The sequence below is a fragment of the Rhyacophila brunnea genome, unplaced genomic scaffold (assembly GCF_057557595.1).
Source record: "Rhyacophila brunnea isolate RB1 unplaced genomic scaffold, BYU_Rbru_1.0 scaffold_7, whole genome shotgun sequence".
NCBI classification, from domain to species: Eukaryota; Metazoa; Arthropoda; class Insecta; order Trichoptera; family Rhyacophilidae; genus Rhyacophila; species Rhyacophila brunnea.
This window is the reverse complement of record NW_028233339.1, coordinates 23,307,837-23,324,069: the sequence shown is the minus strand read 5'-3', so window position 1 is coordinate 23,324,069 and position 16,233 is coordinate 23,307,837. Positions and strand designations below refer to the sequence as shown.

The 16,233-nt window shown below is 34.8% G+C and overlaps 1 protein-coding gene across 7 annotated transcripts in view; it reads left to right on the top strand.

The window, feature by feature from the left end:
* The window catches only part of LOC147064644 (adenylate cyclase type 1-like), a 495,388-nt gene that overhangs the window by 438,998 nt on the left and 40,157 nt on the right, over positions 1–16,233 (top strand). The gene's annotated exons all lie outside the window — the stretch shown is intronic.

The window sequence follows — 16,233 nt, the reverse complement described above, 5'->3', positions numbered from 1 at the left end:
TATGTAAATCAAGATTCAAGTTTGAATCCAAATAACATAATTTATGATAGTAATGTATGTATGGGAATGTAGGTAAGTACATTTGGCAGAGTAGAATTTCGGGTAGCAAAGACTTCTGAAATTGATATTTGAAATACCCTAGTTATCTCTCCAGCGGTCAAAATAAGTATGTAATTGAATTGAATCAAAATAAGTATCTCTTGCGACAAGATGGAAATGGGTTAACGATATTATATTATATAAAGTTATGAAATTCTGTGGAAAATTTTCTCTGTACTGTATATATAATTAAGTCATTATTTTAATTTACTACCGACAACGGCTGATTAGAAGATGTTCGTTCGAATAATAGGTTGATAAAAAATATTATTAGTTTAGACTCGAAATAATGTTTGTGATGAAACGTCTATGTTAACCAATTACTAAACTCGCTTCGCGTATATAAACTTTCAGTATGAGTGAAATTTAATAATGTAATGTTAATAAAGTTAACAATTTTATTTTCAATTTCAATTTTCAATTTTAATTTATTTTACATATTGTGGACATTACAAATTATAAGTTTAAGACGTTCACAACATGACATTTAGAAACAAATAAATATTATTAAAAAAGTATTATGTAATATTGTGATTATGCAATATTAAGTTATTCTATAGTATAAATGTGTAAATACAAAAAAATATGAAGTATATAGGTACAAGGAAGTACACCGGATGAGTTAAGCAGACCCTATTTTAAGAATTTATAAAATAACGTCCGCCTATACTCATTCTCACGTAGATGGAATATATCAACATCCGAAGTAATTTGGTTGAACAGAGTTATTGCTCTACCAATTGGCATCACCAATGGCAGGTTAGTTGTGCTCCTCGGGAGAACAAACAACTGATGCTCCCGATTTCTAAGATAGTTATCAGGGACACACAAGTCAATATTACCAAGAATGGCAGAGTTCTCATTCACACCACGTATTAGTCGAAAAAAATACGTGGCCAAATATTGATATCTTCTAGCACTTAAACTACAGTATGTTAGCATACCTAAGAGAAAGTCAGTTGGATAAAGCCACGGATAGTATCCATATAACCTCAAATAAAGGAGTCTCAAAAATTTCTTTTGAACTCGCTCCACCATAAGGTCATATTTCAACTGATGCGGGGCCCAAACAATCGACCCACTCTCAAGCCGGCTTCTCACTAAGGAATTATAAAGAATTTTTAATACAGTAACATCCGAAAAGACCCGGGAAGTACGCAAGACGAAGCCCAACATTTGTAGCGCCTTTTTACAAATGATAGCTATATGACCACTAAATGACAGCTTACTGTCAAACGTAATGCCAAGATCCCTTACAGATGGTATTCGCGAAAGAACTCTGCCATTCATCGAATATTGGAAAAATAATACTCGCGAGGCTCTGGTAAATGATAAAATATTGCATTTTTCAATATTGAAGTCCAGTTTGTTACGCCTGCCCCAATCTAATATATTGTCTATATCAAGTTGGAGTTGACGACAGTCGTCCAAGGTGACAACTTCCATGAAGAGTTTCAGGTCATCAGCGAACAACAAAAACATAGCATTTTTAATGACCATTGCTATGTCATTTATAAAAATCGTAAACAGCAATGGCCCCAAGTTTGAGCCCTGAGGGACACCAGAAAATTTGTGTAACGTGGAATGAATAACAATGTTTCCCAACAGGAAGCCGCCTAACTCGATGACGATAATAAGTCTCGGCAAGTGACTCGATACGTTCAAACTTTTTTTTTGCTTTTAATAAGGCCTTCCCGGGAAGAGACACGTTACGTTAACGTCGTCACATCAGTGTTTCTCCAAATTTAGTAATAAATAAAAAAATTGTTCAATAAGTATCAGATTTCATTATGTTTTGCCACGGGTGATTTACAAGAGTTTTGTAGTCAAAAACATTTGGTTACTATTATAACAGTGCAAAAAAATCCGGGTCTAGTTTTATCATTATTTTAATTTTATAACTGGAATCGATGCATGCTGTGTGTATATGTGGTTTGAATCATATGAAAAGTAGTGTGGCAAGTTGGGAAGAATAAATCTTTACACTGATAACACCAAAACAATGCGCCGACAGAAAGATAACTCGTGCAAACTTATACGTAATCTGTGAGGTCGTAATATCCCACAAAAAGTCATACAGATACATTACATTTCGCCTCTTTGGTACATAGTACCTACCTGTATCGTTGTTACTTTATTTGCCATATAATAAACATTCAAATAATTTACACCCTTATCAGTCCATTTAAGTCCATCATAACCAACTGTACAACCGTCTTCCATTAATATCTCTCCAGTCGATCACATTCAGCCTCTCTGCATCGGTATTGGTGATGTTCGCCGAACTCCTTCGGTTCCTCCATAATCCTTATGTAAATCTCTACAAATTTCAAACACCTTGCGAAAAAAACACTGTTAGTAATGCGTGTAACTTATTTCGCCAAAACTCCTTTCTGATTTAACAAAAATGTAATGCCATATTTCGAAAAAAAAATGAGAACTTTATGAATATCAATATTGCATATAACATTATCTGACCTTTCGCTGAGCTAGCACTTTCAATGGGTAGGTTTTATTTTCAATATAATTTGAAGGAATATCTTTTTAAACATATTACTATTAACTGATGTCTGGTACTTGCATGCGGAGTTTCCAATCCCGGCATCCCGCTCGATTTTTCCTTCACGTAATTCCTGGATATAAAAACCAAAAATTTCGTGATTATTTTTTTCACAAAAAATATAAGTTTCTGTAACCGTGTTATTTAGCGTATAACGAAGTTTAGTATTTTTTAAAGCTGTTGTTTCATAAAAATACTATGAATGTCTTACGTTTCACGTGTTGACCGGATCGGATAAAATATAAATAATTAAAATAGATACTTCTTATAAATAAAATTATCAACCAAATGAAAGATTCTAATCTTTCAATTGTATATTTTTTTCCTAGTTATATCATTTAAAATAAATTGTGGATTGTCGTCGTCATATTGATGTTCACCATCTATCTGAATGTTAAAAGATGCTGAGCTTTTGTTTTGTCGTGAAAGTTCCGGAAGCACCCTGCCAGACACGACAATTTTCCACCCTTTATCTTTATCGACCACGCCGCGTATTTTATGCTGAAAACAGTAAAGCGACATCCCGCGAGAGCCTTTGATAACGAACAACATAAACAATATTGTTTACCAACACTCCGACCTACCTGTTGGCCTTTATTAAATGGCGCCATTCTATCAACATCGCTCCATGTTATTTTTATACAGCCATATTTCTATACACCATACAAGTTTACACTTTCTATGATAAAGTTAAACAATATTTTTATTATAAGGCGTTTAAATTTCTCTGTGTATTCTACTATCATCACCATGCCATGGCCGATCTACAGCCACTAATGACTTATTCACTCTTTTCGGTTCTTATTGGTATAATTCATTATTATACCAATAGCCATACGAAATAATAATTTTTTCGTCGGTTTTCGTCATCGTTTCTTATGTGGAACACATGGACACATGGAGTGGATGGATGCTCTCAAATTTTAAGCAAGCATTTTTCAATCAATTGTTATCGCCGGATGCAGTCATTATTTTAAGATCTGTAAAAATCGTCAATTGGTAGCGATCGCAAAAAATAACTTATTATCGATTTCAAAAAAATAAAGATATATGCACGTATTCTCTTGTAGTTCCTGAATAATGACCTCACATTGTGCCTAAAGCGCATTGTTTAACCAATGTGCACTTCTAGTAATCACATATGCGTGCGAAATTTGGACCCTCAGTAAAAGGTAGATCCAGAAAATTATAATAGCGCGGCATGATATTGAATGGTAGATGTTGGGCATAACGCGATAGGACAAAAAAATAATTAAAATAATTGGGTAAGAGAAATGGGCTGAATACATAGCTCGGAGATGAGACAAATGCTGGTCAAATAATATTCATAATTATACATAAGTGCGATTTCTGATCGCGTTGTTTATACTCTTATTGCAATGCAGTAACCTGTTCGCAGTGAATGAAAATATTCGATACATCGTACTATTGTACGATAACATCTTCTTGGCTACGCTTCTAGGCGCTGTTGTCTACTAAATGGGAGGAGCTAGTTAGTTTATAATGGAATTGCGGGTAAAAATGGGCGGATTATGTTAGTTCACAGTTTTAACAGCCAAAAAGATGTTGTCGTACTTTAATTCTAATTATCCAATATACAGTTTGCCTCATTGTATTCTAAGTATAAGCAATAACTAGCACTACGATAAAAATTCGCAATTCTATTATAGAGGGCCTTGCATCCAGTAGTACCCAAGACATAAAATAGTCGAAAAGTAAACATAGAGGAAACTGAATCGACGAAATAGTTACGTCTCAGTCCAACGTAGGGGACTGAGAGGAATGGAATAAATTTGGAAAAGCTTTCATCCTTTGGATTAATCTAGACTAATTATGATGTTAAGTTATTGCCAATGATATTATGTTTACCACGTACCCTTTCTGATTTAGAAATCAAGTGCTCGCAGTTCGATACCTTATTAACAAGTAGGTGTTACGTAAGTCAGCGTTTCGTTTCAGTATGTATTTAATATCCCGAAGGCTTCAAGCTTTTCTGGTATAAGTAAGTAAATCAACCTTGTCGCCTCTCATCATTTTCGGTATCACACTTTATATTTCCTATTATATCACCACCAGTGGCGGGAAAATTTTTGAATTTAATATTTTTCATCACGAATCTCTCACTTTTTGTGGTGAACCATGCTTATTTAGCGAGATGTCATACGTCTGACTCACGATTCGACAGACGTATCGCGAAGTAATATTTTAATTGTAAATAGTACCAGCATGTGCAATAATTATGTTTAACGATCGAATTTGGAATACAAAATAGCTTATCAAAAGTTATTATTACGATATACATAGTAGGTAGAAAACACCAGAGGATTACCGCTTTTATTTCTTCGATATTTTAACGCAAACTTTTAATGTTTTCATTACGTCGAGTTATAAAATAACCTCTAAAATGTTGATAATTTACAAATATAATATATACCTACTTTTAAAGAATCATAATATACTAGTTTATTCATATTATTATGTTTATTATGAAAACAATTAAGTCTCCCGAAAGCTTCCAAATTTTTGTGTTTTACTCGTGTATGCTTTTAAAATAAATCATCTTTACTCCATATTACCTGATTAGGATATAAAAAAAATAAAAAGTTTTTGACATCAAAATGCACATTCAAATTCTTGCAAATTTATTAATAAAGTGATGAAATAAGATATGAATGCTATCATTAATAATGGAGCGTAAGTCACTGTGCCGAGTCTATACATGCAAACCTTATAATATGTAGGTATGTATTATATTTCCTAGTCTCTCATTCTCAAGAGACTGATTTTCCTTTATCACTTCGATTACTTGCCTAGCGTTAGCACTCTGGTGATATTTTGTTACACTTAAAAAATATTATGTGAACAGCGTAATCCCTATAATATAGTTATATTAGTGACATTATATTTTCCTTATTAGTATTAAAATTAGTCCCTACATATAATATTATTATTTCTTCTTTGTCTATGTTCCTTAGTTAGGTAATTAATTGGTGTTGGATCAATCATACTACATAGTTATCTTATACCTATTCCGTTGTGCACATTAGTTCGCAATTAGCTACGATTCCGAAACATTGCTTTAATCTCAAACAAAGGGTCGATGTCATTGGAGAGTTCAATTGAAAAGCAACTGCCAATTCTCAAAGCCATCTGCGTCCTTCACAAAGTCTTGATCTAATCAATGCACGGCGACCTATCATGATACAATTAATGGCGAGTCGGTGGCGTCGTTCATCCGATGGGCAGAACGTGAGGCCGCACGCTCTCAGCGTCTGGGCAGTCTATTAATGTCAACCCTTTGAACTCGTCTCTCCGGCCTGCTGATCTTGTTTTCGGTTAACTGACTTGGAAACTTGTCTTCACCCCTTTTGCCCTTAACCGGTTGCCATTTCCACGGGGCCCGTACTCGCCCGAAAGCCTATTCGCATACGTAAGCCTTCGAATCATCGCTGTATTTATTTTCCAGGTCAGTTAGGAGGGTTAATAGGGGTACAATAACATTTAAACCGCATTTGATTGAATTACACTTTTAATTATACATTCACCATCATCAGCAGCGTTAGCAGAACTGTTTTATGATAGCCTTCCGAATAGATCCGTTATTCTCGGTTCATGGTTTTTGGATGTCACATATTTCCACCAAACTTAATTATCTATTCAAACCAGCTGGCTGCCTTTACTAAATAGTGACTAGAGCAGTGTTCCCCAACCTTTTTACACCTGTGGACCGGTAAAAAAACGAAATTTTTTTCGCGGGCCACTAAATAAAAATGGTTTTTACGTAATATTTTTTTAATCTTATATTGTGACAGATGGACATAACTATAACTAACTAATATACATATAACAGTCTGATACAATTAACATTTAACAAAAACAATGGGTGTTTTTCAACAAACTAATGCGAAACCTGCCGTTGCATCTTTGCTAATATATTGGATATTCCTGGCTGCAGTGCTGTATCTGACAGACGAAGTGCTGCATTCATGTCTAGTATATTTCTTTGTTTCGATTTTATTGACGACGGCCCGGTACCATTTGATCCACGGACCGGGGGTTGGGGACCACTGGACTAGAGCATAGAATACGCACGTAGATATGACCAAACAATGCTGTTTCGATTATAAAGAAGATGGCTTTGCGACTGATTGGCATTACTGTCGCATAGAATTGTTTTATTCCACATCATAATCATCAGCGGGAATCGATCAGCGCCTTTCGCCCTTCTGCTCCCTAGTTCTTCTTTACCACGTACATCCGGCGAAGTTAGCGAGTTCGTCTATCCAGCGGGTTTTGGGGCGTCTCTGTGATCGTTTAGGGCCCTTTGGGTACCACTGTATGACTGCATTATTTGTCCACTCGCCGACCCATCGCCATTCCATAGCTTGGCGAACTCTATCACATCTCATACTCCTATCTGCCTCCTAGTCCGCTGTATACCCAACATGCACCTTTTAATATCACGTTACGCTACTCGTAATTTCTGGAAATCTCTTACATTCCATGTTTCATAATATGCATACGTGAGCTTTGACTTAGGCGCTTTATGCACAATGAGAGGACTTTTTTGAAGATACTATGTAGGACCCAAATACGCTCGATGTCAATTTCGTTATTCAACCATGTTTGTTTGTTGTCAGAGATAGACGTAGTTGTTGACTTTTCAAATTGACTAACATTGATTAATGAATGCTTTTGTATCAGCAAAGCAGTTTATTTCACATATTACTGTGTAAATATTTAAATATTAGGTAATGCCACTCTTCTTTAAATTAATCCAATATTGACAGTAGATAATTATTATTTATATAATATTTTGAATAATTTAAATAAATTTACCTTTATATTCGAGACTTATTCATAATAGGTGTGTAGTTGACACCCATCCTTTTCATCGGCGCCACATTCTATTGGCAGCCATCCATCACCCGGTCTATTTATTACGTGACAAATTTTCTCGACATTTTCGCGTTATTTTTCTTTTGTGGCTTTTTAAGTGACAAAAAAACACCTTAAACTTCCTTTAGAGGAATTTAAGATGACGAGCATTCATTTTTTATGTCAAGTCTGTGTTCACGTGTTGAAGCTGTCACTTTGAAATTCATTTTCGTAAATCCCTAAATATTATATTATGGACATGCGTAGGTATAATATAATTGCTACCTACCTATTCAAAATTGTACGAGATCCAAATTCAGATTGGTAGTCAATGGCTGTCAGCTCTGTGAACCTACTCTGGCTTTGAAACTGATTTCGATTCAAATATATATATTTTAAAAATGTACTGTGAGTTGGTCGATTTCTGACATATATATTCAATACCTACGATTTTGTTCTAATCACGACTATGATTTCAACCCCAAAACAATATTTAACCTTGATTATGCACATTCGCGATTTCTTCTAATACGCAGGGATAATGTGATTATTGTAGCGGTTAATCAACAATATTGCATCGCTTTCTCTCACTCGACGTCCGTGCCTGGTCCTCCATTTAATATAATATATATTGGTATATTTATAATAACGGCTGAGCGGTAATTACTATAATACTTATAATAATGTCCCCACGATGGCCATGGTCATGTCAAAGTCATGGGTCTCAGGTTCAAATCCCGGATCTGGCAAAATGTACAAGCTGATTTTCAATTAGTGTTTGCACCCACATCATTGACAAAGTGTAGACCAATCTGTTTTGTGAGGCAGCCCACTTCCACATAGAATTATTGTAGAACCAGTTTATCTTAGAAACTATCATAACAAATATATAATATACATATAATATCCATAAATATATAATACAAATAATATACACTGTCTTAGAAATAGAGACCATCAGTTGTTTATTCACCCAAGGTGCAGAACCAACCTGCCACTGGTAATGCCAATTATTGGGAGGGCGATAACTATGTTCAACGAAATTGCTTCGGGTGTTGATATATTCCACCTACGTGAGGATGAGTATAGGCGGACGTTGTTTTATGAATTATTAAAATAGGGTCTGCTTAACTCACCTGTCTACTTCCTTTTACATATCTAATGTATATCTTTTGTATTTACACATTTCTACTGTTTAATAACATACTATCTATCATTCTATCTCTATACTGATCTAGCTCTTTTTTATGTAATACTGTTTTATATTTATTTGTTTTTAAATGTCATGTTGTGAACGTCTTAAACTTATAGTTTGTAATGTCCACAATATGTTAAAAATAAATAAATTGAATTGAATTAAATTGAAATCCCTGCTGTCTGCATTTCTAACTAAAACTATAGAATAATTGACAAGAACTTTGTTTAGAAATCATTATAATAAAATTGACTTCTATCACATAAATGCCAGATCAATTAATATAGGTAGTTTAATCCTGTTTTATCTGTGCCAAGATTTATTATTGAATTCGATTTTTATTACGTAATATGTTATATTACTCGATATAGTAAGAGTTCAAAAAATTTACGTGGTATTTTATGAATATAAAATATGTATTATGGGTTTGTTTAATCAGTTTAATGTATGTCCACATTATGGAGATTCGTTTACTGGTAAACTACATCTGAACTGGACCAGAAATGATGATTTATCTTTCACCTCTATGAATTTAGAAAATGATTTATAAATGTCCTCTATTTAACTACCTATTTAAATAAGCCACATATTCATTGTTTTCAACTGATTCATCGATTACGTGATTATTTGTGGTGATTACCGACACATATTTAATATCAAATAATATTGTTATTGAATCCATATGTATTCAATGCAATGATTAATGTTATTGATTCAATGTAATAAAAAAACTCTTGATTTTACATACTCAGTCATGTTGCACTAAGTATCTAGTTATTGCACTTTTGACTAGGTATATTAAAAAACCATAAACAAGCATTACAGTATTGTGTGGTCAATAATAATTGCCACTCACTCAAGCTGTTCATAAAATATGAAAAAAGTCTATTGGCTTTATTTACATAGCTTGTCGCATATTTCATTGTACGAGTAGATAATATTATAGAAGTTTTTTTTAAATTATTATTGTATGCATAAACATTCCATTAAGTAACTATATGGAAGTATTCAATGTAATTATTATGTCAACAGTGTGTTGTCATTTGTCATAAAATACTATGTAATGTTTACTTTATTACTCACCTGTGTTATATGTAGTCATATTATTAATCATCATCACACCTGATGTTGGAAGATGACATTCTTATCATTGCTTTCTTAATCTATGTACCTACCTAAAGACCTACTGAACGATATTTTAAGCTATGATTATGTACCGTAAACTAATGCATTTGAATCATTAAAACCGTTGTAAACGTTCTTAAATATAATCATTTATCCAGGTCACAGTGGTTCTCAAACTATGGCATGCGTTGGTAAGATTTTAATCCATGCTTGGTTGAATTGTTTTTTCGTAAAAATATTTGACGTGATTCGCGCAGCGTTTCCTACCATACAAAATACTATAATTTTGAAAACAGTAAAAGTAATAGGTACACAAGGCTATCCAAGTAATCGAAAATAAAATACACTTTAGAATACATGGACTGGTTAAAGGTTAAACAATGACAAATGTAGCACATCCGTATTAAACGTTGAGCTTTTCGAGCAATTTAAATCCAAAAAAGTTAATTTCTCAAATGGCCTAAAAGACTCAGATGGGCCCCGTCACGTTGTTAGATGCGATGGGCTTAGAACTCTACATAAGGTATATGAAAAAACCCCATGAGCCGTCCTGGTGAAGATGGGCGGCCAACGTCGAGAGGAATGCAGATAGGCTGAATGTGACAGACTACAGCAGCGATACTCAACCTGCGGCCCTTTGAGCTTTTATGTGCGTCCCGAAACACATTTTTTTCGTATATCTTGAGATTCGTTTCGACTTTGACACCCGAAGAGGATTGTCATTATGGTCCACATCAGATCTGGTATAAGAGTGTTGCTATTGCACACGATTAATTCAAATTAATAATTTTAAAAATCTCAAAAATGTTTTGTAAAAAGGGGGGGGGGGTTCATGATTTTTTTCGTTACACCAGTAGTGATGCGGCCCGCGTTACTTTACAAATATATGTATTTGGCCCGAAGAAAAAAAAGGTTGAGTATCATTGGACTACAGGGAAAGAGTTCGGGATAAAGAAATCTGAAAGATGTTTGTACATTCGCCCATAAGTATAGAAAAAGAACTCCTATTTCGTTAATTGTGGTGCGCCGGTAAAGTTTGTGTCTCGTTGTAAGTTTGGGAAGCGCTTAGGGAGTAATAGCTATATTCTGTCTATTAATCTGCGGGTGCGTATGATCCGATGGGATCTTTCCAATCAATTTGTTCGACGTGGAAGGGTAGACATCAACCCTAAAATTGTAAAAACCGTTTTAATGGTTTTACAGATGTCATTCGAGATTTGGTTGGACAGGCGAATGATGCTCACCTCGTCGATGAACCAAGTGTAGTAATGAGAAACCTGAAAAAGAGCAACTAACTTATCAGTACGGTCAAGCAAAGGAATCTTGAATACTTTGGGCATACATATTATTATCAAATGGAATGATAGGTAAAAATACTGAAAATACAATGGGAGAATGGTTCAATAAAATCATGATTTAACTATTCCAGGCATAGTCTAGATCATATGTCTAGGGGGGTATCACACAACTGATCACCGACCGCCAACCAAGTGGTGCGTGTATTAGTAAAAAAAATGCCACTAAGCTTAGTTAGAGCTAATGCTATATTAGGCTCGTTCAACTCACTGGGCGTTGGATCAAACAGAACGATTTTTACCAGCCACGGGATCGAATCTGTGACCGGTGTTCTGCCAACCAGGCTCCCGTGGTTGTTTTTTTAGATTAGATAAAAATAATAAGCTTATAATAATTATTATGTATTGAGATTGAATATTATTATATAATACCGCATTAGTCAACGCCCAATAATATCTAACGATATTTTAATATTTTTGTAAAACCTCGTTGGTACGAAATTGCTAATTTTTTCCCATTGCTCGGATTAAAAAGACATTAAGTATGAATTTAAAATAAGAATTTATTTTCCATACCTACATAACATATATGAGTGGATTATAGGTACATACTTTCCATCAAATAGGGATGTAACATATTCACTGGAAATATTGTCACGTCACCACGTAATTAGCGTATACAAATTGGAGATATTTATAAAATTACTTGGGTTGTAAAATTTTATTTTATATTATAATATACTATATTACGCATATCTCGTATAGCATAATATAATATTATGGTCACCACATTCTATTGTTAACATACCTATAATAACAATATTTTTTAGAATTCTTTGGTAACCAACCAGTCGCCCATTTTTCCGGGGAGTTTTTAAAGGGTGGATGGACAATATATTTTCACCAGCTCTTGCGTATATTTTCCACAAATATCGTAAAAATTAAGTGGCAGTGGGTTGGTCACATTCGTAGTATGATGTTCGATGGATATGAAAGTTTCTGGAATGGAGACCTCAAACGGTACTTCAAAGTATCGGAGGACCCCCTATTATATGGACGATTGATAAAAGAAGAGTCGCCGGACTCAGTTTTGTGCAGAAAGCACAAGACCGGACACAGTGGAATCGAAGAGACATCGACGTGTTTAACAGTGAAAAAATAATTGCAAAATACACACGTTAACTCAAACGTCGTGGGTCTAGGACGATTTGGCACCGCGAACTGGCCTCCGCCGATTGGCCTCCGGTAATTGGCCGCCGGTACAATCGGACGCCGGCCCAATTGGACGCCGACCCAATTCGACGCCGACCCAACTGGCCTCCGGGAGATTGGACGCCGCACAGTTGAATTAAATGCGCAAAGGAATAGACGTACGTTACGATTTGTTGGAGTAAATAAGCAAGTCAGTTTAATATGCTTCTATCTTCTCAGTAGGTGTACCTTATACATTTCGCGCTTGAGACATTTTTAATATAGATTGAGAAAAATTATTATGCCTGATGATGTTTATTAAAAGAAAATAATTCTTCCCTCGCTAAAACTTAAAGATGTGCATAATCAATTAATTTATTGTCTATACATGGGTACTTATTTATATTTACAACAAATATTAAAAATAATGTTAGATGTTAGAATGAAAATAACATTATATTTCAGCGTTTTATCGACTTAATATTATAATAAAGCTTAAACATGTATATTATTATGCATAAATGCGTATTTTAAGATAGTATGAAATTACAAACAAAATATTAAGTAAGTTATCTGCTAAGTATAAATGTTTCAGTAGTTTGATTGATAAACTACTTAGGTACTGGGTGCCGGACGAAATCTCGAAGGCCGAAATCCCGAAAGCCTAAATCCCGAAAGCCGAAATCCCGAAAGCCTAAAACCCGAAGGCCGAAATCCCGAAAAATAAAAAAAATACAAACATCAATAATTGCGCAATTTTTGGAAGAGACACAAAAACCAATTTTTTGTGGAAATATAAAAAAAATGTAAAATACAAACATCAATAATTGCGCAATCGTGAATTGCGCAATTTTTGTAAGATGCACAAAATCCATTCGTTTTACAAAATGGTCTCTCCTGAAAAAAATTGCGCAATCAGAAAAACCCATTTTCCGAAAAAATGGGATTTGTCTCTCTTAGAAAAATTGCGCTCACGATTGCGCAATTATTGATGTTTGTATTTTACATTTTTTATATTTCCACAAAAAATGGGTTTTTGTCTCTCTTGCAAAAATTGCGCAATTATTGATGTTTGTATTTTTTCATTTTTCGGGATTTCGGCCATTCGGGATTTCAGCATTCGGGATTTCGGCCTTCGGGATTTCATCCGGCATCCAGTACCTAAGTAGTTTATCAATCAAACTACTGAAACATTAATACTTAGCAGATAACTTACTTAATATTTTGTTTGTAATTTCATACTATCTTAAAATACGCATTTATGCATAATAATATACATATTTAAGCTTTATTATAATATTAAGTCGATAAAACGCTGAAATATAATGTAATTTTCATTCTAACATCTAACATTATTTTAAATATTTGTTGTAAATATAAATAAGTACCCATGTATAGACAATAAATTAATTGATTATGCACATCTTTAAGTTTTAGCGAGGGAAGAATTATTTTCTTTTAATAAACATCATCAGGCATAATAATTTTTCTCAATCTATATTAAAAATGTCTCAAGCGCGAAATGTATAAGGTACACCTACTGAGAAGATAGAAGCATATTAAACTGACTTGCTTATTTACTCCAACAAATCGTAACGTACGTCTATTCCTTTGCGCATTTAATTCAACTGTGCGGCGTCCAATCTCCCGGAGGCCAGTTGGGTCGGCGTCGAATTGGGTCGGCGTCCAATTGGGCCGGCGTCCGATTGTACCGGCGGCCAATTACCGGAGGCCAATCGGCGGAGGCCAGTTCGCGGTGTCAAATCGTCCCATTCCCAACGTCGTAGCTTTGGTTTCAAGATTCATTTCCGGATCTTTAAAATTCCTAAATTCATACATAATTATACTCACATACCTAGTTGTAGATATACCTAGTATGGATATTTTATTTTATTTCAAATCTCAGAAGACAGACTCTACTATTTTTCAATACACCCTTCCCAGGTGAAGCATATGCACACCACAATTTGTAGGCATTCAACCACATTAGTATAAAACCTTTTATTAAGTATTACGTAGAAATGTAAATAACATATTAATTAGGTGGTACTCTTTTTTTAATAACTTACTCCAGTATGAGTGAATTGTGACCAAAGCTAATAGAACGATGAAACCTGGGAACCCTTTCATTTTCGGTGGGTTCTGGTTCTGGATTGTCTAGATTTGTAATTAATGGTTCCGGTTCCAAAATAATCAAGGGGTTCGGTTCTGGTTCCATTTACAGCTCTGCCTATAACTAGGTAGGTAAGTATAAGAATCGATCAAATTTAACAACATTCGATTTTTCCACTAGAATCGAACCTTTAAAAAATGAGGGTTCTAAGAACCTCTGCTCGAAATCAGGACCTTGGGGTCTAGGACGATTCGGCACCGGACAACTGGACGCCACGGAATTCGAAAATAAATAGACGTTAGGTACTTATAGCTACTTTAAAAAAAATATTCAATATTATTATTTATATTTCAATGATTATATTATGATTTAATAGTTGGTGAGAATGTAAATATGCAGACTTAAACAATGATTTAATCGTGCATATGTTTAAGTTCCAACGAAAAAAGAGTTTTTTATTTTATATAAAGCCTTAGGCATGGTAATTCTCAATCCACGATAAAGAATACATTATGTTTAAGAGTAAAATGAATTCAAACTACTAAGTAGTAGATAGAAACTGATTAAAATACCGCGTCTACACGTGTCTACGACAGTGCGGCGTCCAATTGTCCGGAGGCCAGTCGTCCCATTCCCTTTCCGTGGTAGTCATTCGAGTTGCAAGAGTAAATTTGATTTATAAACTATGTAAGCACATCAAAAACTGTAAATTTTTTTACGGTCACACTACATTTAGCCTAGCTATCGCGGCATACCGGTGCATTATTATTATATTGGTACATTGGCACATTGACCCGGGGCCGTCTCTATTCTTTCGGAACCAATGTGACGCCTCATTAGGCTACTCTGGCGGCCGAGTGCCAACTCGAGCTCGGAGGAAAATGATCCGTGTGTTACACTGAAATGCCAAAAATGTACCAATTTAGGAAATCGTGAAAGTAGGCGTTATATCTAATTGGTATAATCTGCCAGTTCTCTCTTATCGTAATTACGCCCTTGATACAACCAGCTTTACGATAATAATCATTGCCAATTATTATTGTCGCTCCTTTTCCAGGGTATTTCTTTATAAAGTAGGTGTTAACACCAACATTATTCTGATGTCAAAAATATAATAATACAATTGAGGCATATTATAGAAACTAATAGCGCCTGTACAAATGCATGGATTAAATTACCTACACCAATAGTGTGTATTTTAATCTATCGCGATAAATAACTATTTACATGTAAAAGTGCTGACTGTCTCGCAAATCTCATTCGTCAGGAGTAAGCGAGACGCGATATTTTCAATGTATGACAATATTTGACAGGTCGTGAAAATCGGTTAATCTCAAAATGAGTCTCGTTTTTTTTACCGTCAGGTTCGTTACTATCGTCCTACTGTACTACACGGTCCAATTGTCGCGTGAAATTTCAGAAGCGTCTGACAGGGGTATTCTACCCCATTTACTCGTGCAGGAATTTACTGCTGACAGTACTTATTATCGCGGCCTTGAGAAAAAAATGCACGTTTTATCCTGCAAGTTGCAAGGTTGCATGTATGAATCAAAATAGTTCAGAAGCTTCAGAATTTTCATACAATGATTGGTAATTTGCATGGCGATGCACATGCGCAGTACGACGATAGTGGCGAACCTGTCGGAAGAAATAAGAACTATACCGCATAGAATATTTTGACGTTTACCGATCATCGTGAAATAGCGCCATAATGATGACAACATCGCGTCTCGCTTAGGGTTGAAAAATGAAATTGGAGAGGCAGTCGGCACTTTTA